This window comes from Hibiscus syriacus, unplaced genomic scaffold (genome assembly GCF_006381635.1).
Source record: "Hibiscus syriacus cultivar Baekdansim isolate YM2019G1 unplaced genomic scaffold, ASM638163v2 tig00110429_pilon, whole genome shotgun sequence".
Classification (NCBI taxonomy): Eukaryota; Viridiplantae; Streptophyta; class Magnoliopsida; order Malvales; family Malvaceae; genus Hibiscus; species Hibiscus syriacus.
The window spans coordinates 821,471-830,570 of NW_024062733.1; the positions used below are offsets into that span (position 1 = coordinate 821,471).

Below are 9,100 nucleotides of genomic sequence, written 5' to 3' on the forward strand. Positions count from 1 at the left end.
GTGCCCCCTTGGGCTTACCAGACCCTTAGTCATAAACCCATCACAGGCTTGTGTGGACTAAGTTAAACTCGAGAGGATACATTCCCTTATGTCTATGCGGAGAATAAATTCACACGAAGACATAAGGTATATGAATCCCGAAGGCTACTTGCTAGGCATATGCGTTGAATAAATTCACACGAATGCGTCACTTTCACCCCTACTTAAAACAGGTTCGGAGCTCGGGTTTAGAGCCTTAGATGAAAAAAAATTTTAAGGGCTGAAATCATTGAGAAAACGGTTAGTACAACTATTTACTCGAAAAAATATAATCAAAAGTAAGTAATAAGAATCGAAATGTTACCTTAAAATTTAAACTTACCCAAATACAACTGAAAATTACCATAACCTGACTCACTTACCTGTGTCCCCAGCGGAGTCGCCAAGCTATCGCAACCGTCTTTCGGTTGGGCCCCAGAATTGGGCTTCGACGTGAATTAAATGAATTGGGAGTCGCCACCGATCATTTATTTAAAACAAATAGGTTGATCGAATACCCTATTTCTTACCTGATCTGCGTCTTACCAGAAATATATCGGGCTCGGGAGTCGGTTACGGTCAAGGAAGGATTAGCACCCTTGAACCGCCCTTTCGGTACTACGTAATTTCTAGTTGTTTTAATTAAGAAAATTGTAATTTTAAATTGAAAGGTAAAATTTGATCCTAAATTACTTACCTCTGATTAATTGAAGATGTATCATTTAAAAGTCAAAAGTCATGTTAAATAAAAAGATAGTAAAAGTGAGTAAAATAAAGAAGGTGAAATAACAAATAAACACAATAAAGTAGATAAAATAAAACAGGTAAAAAAAGTAAGCAAGATAAATAAAAATTAAAGAGACACAAAACATATATAAAGAAATATATATATATATAAAATGCATAAAATTAGGAAGATAAAATCAATAACAACACAAGAAAATAGAAGATAAAAATAAGATCAAATGAAATTTACAAAATAATAAGTATATAACATATAATAATAATAAAAATATACAAATAATAATAATAATAAAGGCAAAAGAAATCAAAATATGATAAAAAAATGAAAATAGAAATAGTATGATATAATAATAATAATAAAAACATATATATATATATATAAATAGTGCTTAAATAAAGAAATAAACAAAATAATTAAAATCTATACAAATTAATAATGTTTATATAAATAAGATATATGAAAGAAAATGCATACATTTATATATATATAAAAAATGTAAAATAATAATAATAATTAATAAGGGCAAAATATGTGCATTAGGGAAATAGAAAAAAAAAATGAACACGCCTCGGGGTAGATCTAGGTTCGAAACTTCGAAACCCCACCCATTTTTTGTCATCGGCGCAACTCACGCTTTGGGTTATTCAAACCAAATCTCAAGAAAAATAACATGCACATGCGAGAAATAAACGAATCAATATAAAAAAAGATGCTACCTTTTATTTCTTTTTCGAATCGTTTACAATAGCTTTGCATTCGTATTTTTCGTGCTTTCCTCTGTATCTTGTATGTAAATCGTGTCTTACAATAGTGAGTTACAATAGCTATTTATAGTGCTTGTGGATCCTATCTTTAGGAGTTTAAATAATAGTAGAACTCTATCCTATTTTTAGGAGTTTGAATCATAGCAAAATTCTATCATATTATTAAGAGTTTAAATCCTAGTAGGACAGAAAGGTGTGTTGACAAATACATTACTAATGATATCTATTGATGTGACATAAAATTCACTAAAAGAGATGATATGAAATATGTCATGTTACTAAAAGTAATAACATAATATGTGCCATGTCAACAATTTGACACAAGTAAAAATATCATGTCATCAATATGGGTTGATTGTTACTCAACTAACATCTTCCATCTAATAAGGTTTGATTCACCTAAAAGGTGAAACGTTTTGAAAAAAATAGAGTATAAAGTGATCATTTATAAAAATACTGGAGGTATTTATGTCATTATACCAATAAAATATTAAAATTAAATAAAATGATATTTAACAATAAAAGATAAAAATGATTTTAAATTTAATTATTTTATTTTATACTGAAACCATATATATTAAATGAAATAAAATTATAAATAATTTAAAATATCCACTTCCTTTTAAGTGGAAATTGAAAACTCGACATTATTTTTGGAATTCATTATAAGTTTGAAAATTGCCATTATTTATTTAAATAAATAAATTTATTTATAAAATTTTAAAAATAAATTAAATTTCTCTTTTTTTAAACTACTAATAATATTTAATTTTATTAATTAAATATATAATAATATTATAAGAAGAATCTACAAAATTTAAAGTAAACTAATCACATTAGATGATTTCTCTTTCAATCATAGGAATACACAAAACTAATCATTGAAGAGTAAAATATGAACCTATAAAAGAATTAAAACAATTCCGGCGATTGATGCATGGAAGATAGAGAAAACTCACTTGCATTGTTGTTGTGATACTCATGATACCATTTTCTTCAGGTCGACAAAGTTTACTACTATCATGGTAAAATCGGTGAACCAATTCTGGAGATTGATGTAAGATAAGGTAGTATTGATGGACAAATGCATTCCCAACCTAAAATCACCAAAAAATAGAGATCAAAACTTAGCTTTATATGCACTATTGAAAAATCCAAATAAGGAAGGGAAAACGTACAACATCGGGAGTAGGTGCTACAATTCCAGAAGGGACTTGGTCTGAAGATGCCATTGACAATTTGTCACCTGCAAATCAACGAAGGCCCAATTAAAACAAGTACTCAACTCTAGCCCCAAGTTTAAGTAGCAAGCCAAGGAAACAAAAGAGGTTAATAGGTTCCCCCAGAATTAACCACGAAACTTCCAAACATAATAACCTACCGAACGAACAACGTGTTTTGAACTAGAAAATATATCATAAAAGAACTTACAGGAAAAATATTCGGCGAAAATGAATACAACTCCACGGATTCAAGAATTGAACACTTTTATCAAGGTTAAAATTCAAAGTTTCAGTTTTCCTGTAAAGCATCTCTTGACCCTAGAGATTGAACATTTACAATTGATCTGAACAATAAATAAAGGCATCCAGAAGAAAAATTTACACTACAAAACAAAGAGACAAATGGGATTAAGTAGAGAATTAGTTGTTAATGAGGTTATTTACCTAAGCTTTTAGATTCAGATCGCAAAGAGAAAAGAGGTGAGAGTGAAGAGAGTACTTTTTCTTGATTTTTCTTCTACTGCGTTGATTGCTCTTTCTCTCGCCTCCCTTTGTTGAGGGAGTTTGGCGGTTTCTAGGGTTTTTGCGGATCTTGAAGAGGCGCGAGCAAAGGGGAAGACCGCCGCAACAGGGTTTTTGGTATTTATAGCCCTAATATTATCACGTTTTTTATATAAAACCTTATCCTTTCTTGTGCTTATTAATTCTAATTCTAATTATATACCTATTTTGCTTATATTTATAAATTTAAAATATTTATTGTATTAGTAAAAAAATTCGATGGAGTCATATTTGCCGGTAATTGCCAAAGAAAATATATCAGATCAATATTATGAGTTAATGGAGTAGTAACTCAATTTGAGAATGCTTAAAATTTTGTTTCTAAAATGATAACTAATAAAATATATTTCTATTGCATCGTAAATATGATTATTAAGCATTCACAAGGTCTTTATCACTCCGTTGCAATGCTTGAGATAATTCATTACTAACTCCCAATATATTTTTCATCAAATGCAAATTAAATACAAACTCAAATTACTGGAAAGAACTCAATAACATATAAGGTTCAGCTCTTTGCTCTAGTGTATTCCATCTTCCTCAATAATTTCAAGTACATCCATCACAAAAGAAAACATAGTAATCAAGCTAACAATAGTTTTATAATGCGAACCCCAACGAGTATCTCTAGCTCTCTTTATAACGGTTTCTTGATTTAATCCACGGCCACTGAAGGTTTCACCATTTTGTCATGTTTCTCTTACTTTAATCATTTGACTAGATTGAAGAATTTTTTTCTCTTACATGAAGCATCAACCACATTAATCACACTAGCAACCAAATTAAAGAGGAGGTAACCTAAACTTGTTTTTTTAGCAATTGCAAAAAACACTAATTGGAGCTGATGTGCAAAGCAATGAACATAAAAAACATTCGCATTGTCTCTTAGAATCAAAATTTTAAGCCCATTAAATTCTCCTTCATATTATTTGCCCCCTCATAGCCTGTCCTCTTATTCTTGTAAACATAATCCATGAGTTGCAAATATATCTTAAAGAGCATTCATAAGTGAAGTAACAACAATAATATAAACATGAACAAGACACAAAAAATGTTCAACAACTCTTTCTTTCTTATCTACGTAATGTATAACGATAGCAATTTGCTCTTTAACAATATGTCACGAGACTCATCAACCAAAATAGAAAAAAATCATTTCCAAGTTCATCAATAATTGCACAAGTAGTTTCACTAGCAGCTACACTAAAAATATTGTATAGTCAGTGATACTAGTTTAAGATTACCAAGAGCATTTTTGAAGATTTTGTTAACACTTTCATTATGAGTAGCAAGAAACTGTAAAGTTCTAAAATGTTACCTTGATTACAAGAATTATAAGACTCATCATGTCCACGAAAAGTCAATCTTTGTCGCAAAAAGAATCGAACGCAATTAATTATAGCTGTAATATGAGTTCAATATACTTGTTTGGCTTGATTAGATTGCTTCGTAATGACAACTTCAACATGTTGTTTCTTATTCATTAGAGCCTCACATTTTCTCACAGCTACATTATTAGTACTATTAGGACCTCCGACGTGAAGTTGCAATATGCTCTTATCTTTTCAATTTTTAAATCCATCGGCAACAAATTTATCACCTCCTCATTGTTCTCCTCTAGATTGAATATAATGTATCCATCGGTAACAAAATGTTGCATCCTTGGATACACTATATTCTAACCAACTTTTATGCTCTTCGAACCACTTAGGATTGAAACTTCGTAATTTATCATTATACTTCTTCTTAGGAAATTTTTGTTCTTTTTGTTGGCAAGGATCTTTCAACAAATAAGCTTTTCAAAGTTCTTCGTGATCATTCGGATGATATTCTATAATCTTTGGTCTTTTTTCGAGATCTGCTTGAAGATTTTTAAGTCAACTTCTAGAAATCCTTTTTTACCGAACATGAATCCTCTATTGTAGTCTTCCTTTTAAAATATTTGTCCATGCCTAAACAAAAAGTCAAATAATTAATTGAATTATAACAATAAAGCGACAAAAAATATAAAATGAGAAAGATGTGTTGTGTACAATAACAATAAAGAGACACATTGAATATAACGATAACAATTGTAATCCACAACCATTATGTATTTAAGTAGACTTATATAAAATTATTTACACACTTGATTAATTGGTTATTTAATTATATTATAATTAAAATTATATACTTAATTATTTCGAATATGATTTCATGATTTCCAACTTGAGAACTTTGCGTTATGGAAAACATGTTTATTCACTTTTGTTGTTTTATATGTTTGTTCACTTTTACTATTTTATATGTTTATTCAACTTGATAAAGCACGGATCTAGATAAACAGTACGGGTCGGGTGGGTCGAGTCAGGTCAGATCGATTATTCGGGTAACTATATATATTAAAATAATAACCTAAATTCATTTTAGCCCTTTGTTTTTTTTCTTCTACAACCTTTTCACTCTCTCAAGTCTCAAAATCCTTTGAGATATCCGACCATGGTTGTATGATCAGCTGTTCATCAACATCGTTTGCGGTAGTCAAACACCGTCGGTGACGGCCAAAAAACTCAATCACTAACATATTCTTCGTTTTTTGTGCTAAAATCAAATCCAACATTAGTTTTTCATAAAAAACATATTGTAGACACTCATTTTCGTCCATGTGGCATTTGCATGTTAATTATTTATAATATATGGTGTATGGGTATTACATTAAGTATCATAATTTATTTATTTATTTTTTTTTGTTTCATTACATGATTGCAGGCCTAAGCATTCGACACCTTTACAAAACAGTTGGCCCACACCAGCCACAACCCACACGTGACCCAGTCCAAGACGCGACCCGGTAGGGCCTGACCCGCATCCGCTGGAGCAGCCCGCGTGGAACCCGAACTGGCCTCCAAGCACCCGAGTAGCCCGAATCAGCTAGGTTTTTTAAAACCCTAGCTTGCTCATCCCTCAACGCCGCATGGAACATCCCATGTCCGAGTTTCACGGTCGTACGTCTCACCTCCAACAACCCCGCATCCTCCGGCACAAGGAACATCAACAGCAACAACCAAACAACAACCAATTTCAATTTTGTTAGGAGTCAAAAACCGAATGAATCGGGACTAAAAATAGTCTTTTTTTAGACTATAAATAATAGGCATGTAAACACCACAAGGACAGATTTTATGCAGAGAGATTGCACAAGAAACTCCACACGAAATATATACTACAAGTTTGCGGTGAAATACTCGAAAGTTCCAAACTTTTGTACTAATTTTCGAAGCTAAATAAAAGGTAAAAAATACTTTAGCTCGTTCGTTTTTCATCTCGCATGCATAGTATGATTCCTTTCCTCTTAGTGTGTTGAAATGCCGATGAACAGGGGTATTTTTCGAGATTTTCGAACCTAGATCTACCCATGAGGCATTTTTTTTAATTTTTTTTGGATTTTTGAAATTTGGAGTGAAAGAGCTTTCGATGTTTTTTAAAAAAATAAAAATAAATTTTTTTGTCGCCGATGGCTGGCGTCGATAAACGGCGGCGGCGAGGCAGCGCAGGGTGGCCGGATTCTGGAATTTGCTCGTGTTCTTCATATATGAAGAACAGGCGAGAGAGAAGTATAAAGGAGGGGAAGGACATTGTGTGTCAAATGAAAAAAATGAAGCATATTTTTGTTAATACTTGGGCTTTATATGACTCATGAAATCGACCCATGACCCGAGCGGATCCCCTAGGGGATTCGCGTGTTTTCGAGCAAAATAGGGTTAATTACCCTTTTGATTCCTCGTTACCTCTAAATTTCCTTTAAACCCCAAATTGAATTTATATCTTGATAATTGCTTCGAAATTTGACCTCCATGTTTCGATTCTATCAATTTAGTTACTTTTGAAAGCCAATTTATTTTTTCATTTTATTTAAATATTGTATATTTTTATTATATTTATTTATTTTAACGTTAATATATATATATATATATATATATATATATATTTACTTTATTTTTTTTGTTTGTTTTTTTCCTAACATCTTAACTTTATTTTATCTTTTTATTATTTTTTTTGTTTTTATATGTATACTACCTACCTAGGGGGGCCCCTGTCCTTTTTCTTCATGTCATATATAATCAATCCTTTTATTTTTTTGGTGACTTGATATTAGTAGGTTAGACATGTTGTTTTTTTATTAGTATTTTATATGTATATATTTATTATTCTTTCATTTTTTTTTGTTTTATTAAGCACTATATTATACATGTATATTATTTTATTCTTTTTTATTATCATTTTTATTATTATTATTTTTTTGTTTTATTCTTGTTTCTTTTTTACTATTTAATTTCATTTTTTATTTGTTTTATTTTTTTATATTACTTTGTTTTGTTTTCTGTATTTATGTTGTCATTTTATTTTTTATTTTTACTCTTATTTTTATTATTTTTCCTTTTTTTCCTCGTTTTGTTTATTATTTCCACATTTACACACTTTCCGTCCTAATTCGATTATGTACTTCACTAAAAATCTAACGTTTTTATCTTTTAAAGGTATTTCAATCAATCAAAGGTAAACAATTCGAATCGGGTTTTTAAATTTAAATTTTTAATTTTCGCAATTAAGACAACCGACAAATTAATTGGTACCGAAAGGGCGGTTCAAGGGTACTAATCTTTCCTTGAACGTAACCAACTCCCGAACCCGACATATTTCTGGTAAATCGCAGATCAGGTAAGATGGTGTCTGATCCACCTAAATAAATGTTTTTAAAGTGATCGATGGCGACTCCAATACAGTTCATTCAAGTCGAAGCCCTATTCCGGGCCCAACCGAAAGACGCCCGCGATAGCTTGGGGACTCTGCTGGGGACAGGTATGTGAGTCAGGCCAGAATTAATTACAGTTGTCTTTTTGAGTGAAAATTACAAATTTAAGTTTTAATTTATTTATTCGATTCTAATTATTTATCTTTGATTCTTTTTTCAAATAAATAGTTGTACTGACGTTTTTTCAATGATTTCAGATTTTCAAAATTTTCATATCAGGCTCTATACCTGAGCTCCAAACCCTTTTTTTAAGTGGGGTGAAAGCGACACCTTCATGAGAATTTATTCTCCGTGCGAGCCTAGCAAGTAGCCTTCGGGATTCATACACCTTATGTCTTCGTGTGAATTTATTCACCGTGCGGGCATAAAGGAATGTTTCCCCTCGAGTTTACCTTAGTCCACATAAGCTTGTAATGGGCTTAGGACTAAGGGTCTGGCAAGCCCAATGGGGCACTAACAAGGAGAAATCGGGTACCTTCTTTAGAACCTAAACCGGGAGAATACAGGGAATTAGAGCCCACCCCAAAACCTCATTTCAAACCCTAGGATGCCTGAATTATTTCCTGCTTTTTTTTTCTGTTCAAAGCATGTGAACTATAAATTTATACGGTTAGGACTTGCTAGAAATCAACATGTGGGATAGAGATCATGTCCGGGTAGGAATAATAAGCATGTGGGGTAGATATCATGTGGGGTAGGACTTTTTATTTTCATGATTGTTTTTATCTTTACCTCACTAACTCTTTTTCTTTTTTATTTTCTTTTATTTTATTTTCATTTTTTGCATCATTCATTCAAAAGAGGTGTTGGTCCACCAAAAACGTGTTCGTTAAAACGTAAATAATTCACATTAATGGACAAAGGTGTTATAATACAAAGATATGAAAAGCTCAAAAGTCCATCTATGGTCAGAAAAGACTCGAAATAGACTGGGATTACACCAAGCACGTCAAAACTCAACTTTTCCAAAACGAGATGGCGAAAGTTGCAGGGGCAA

At 31.4% G+C, this 9,100-nt stretch overlaps 1 long non-coding RNA gene across 1 annotated transcript; it reads right to left on the minus strand.

Annotated features, from left to right (window-relative positions):
• Positions 1 to 2,502: 2,502 nt before the first annotated feature.
• LOC120124859 lies at positions 2,503 to 3,365 on the minus strand. The gene is made up of 3 exons (XR_005516308.1): positions 3,195 to 3,365; positions 2,706 to 2,773; positions 2,503 to 2,624 (listed from the first exon to the last, which is right to left on the minus strand). It is a non-coding gene; the product is annotated as an uncharacterized LOC120124859 (long non-coding RNA).
• Between the last annotated feature and the right edge of the window lie 5,735 nt (positions 3,366 to 9,100).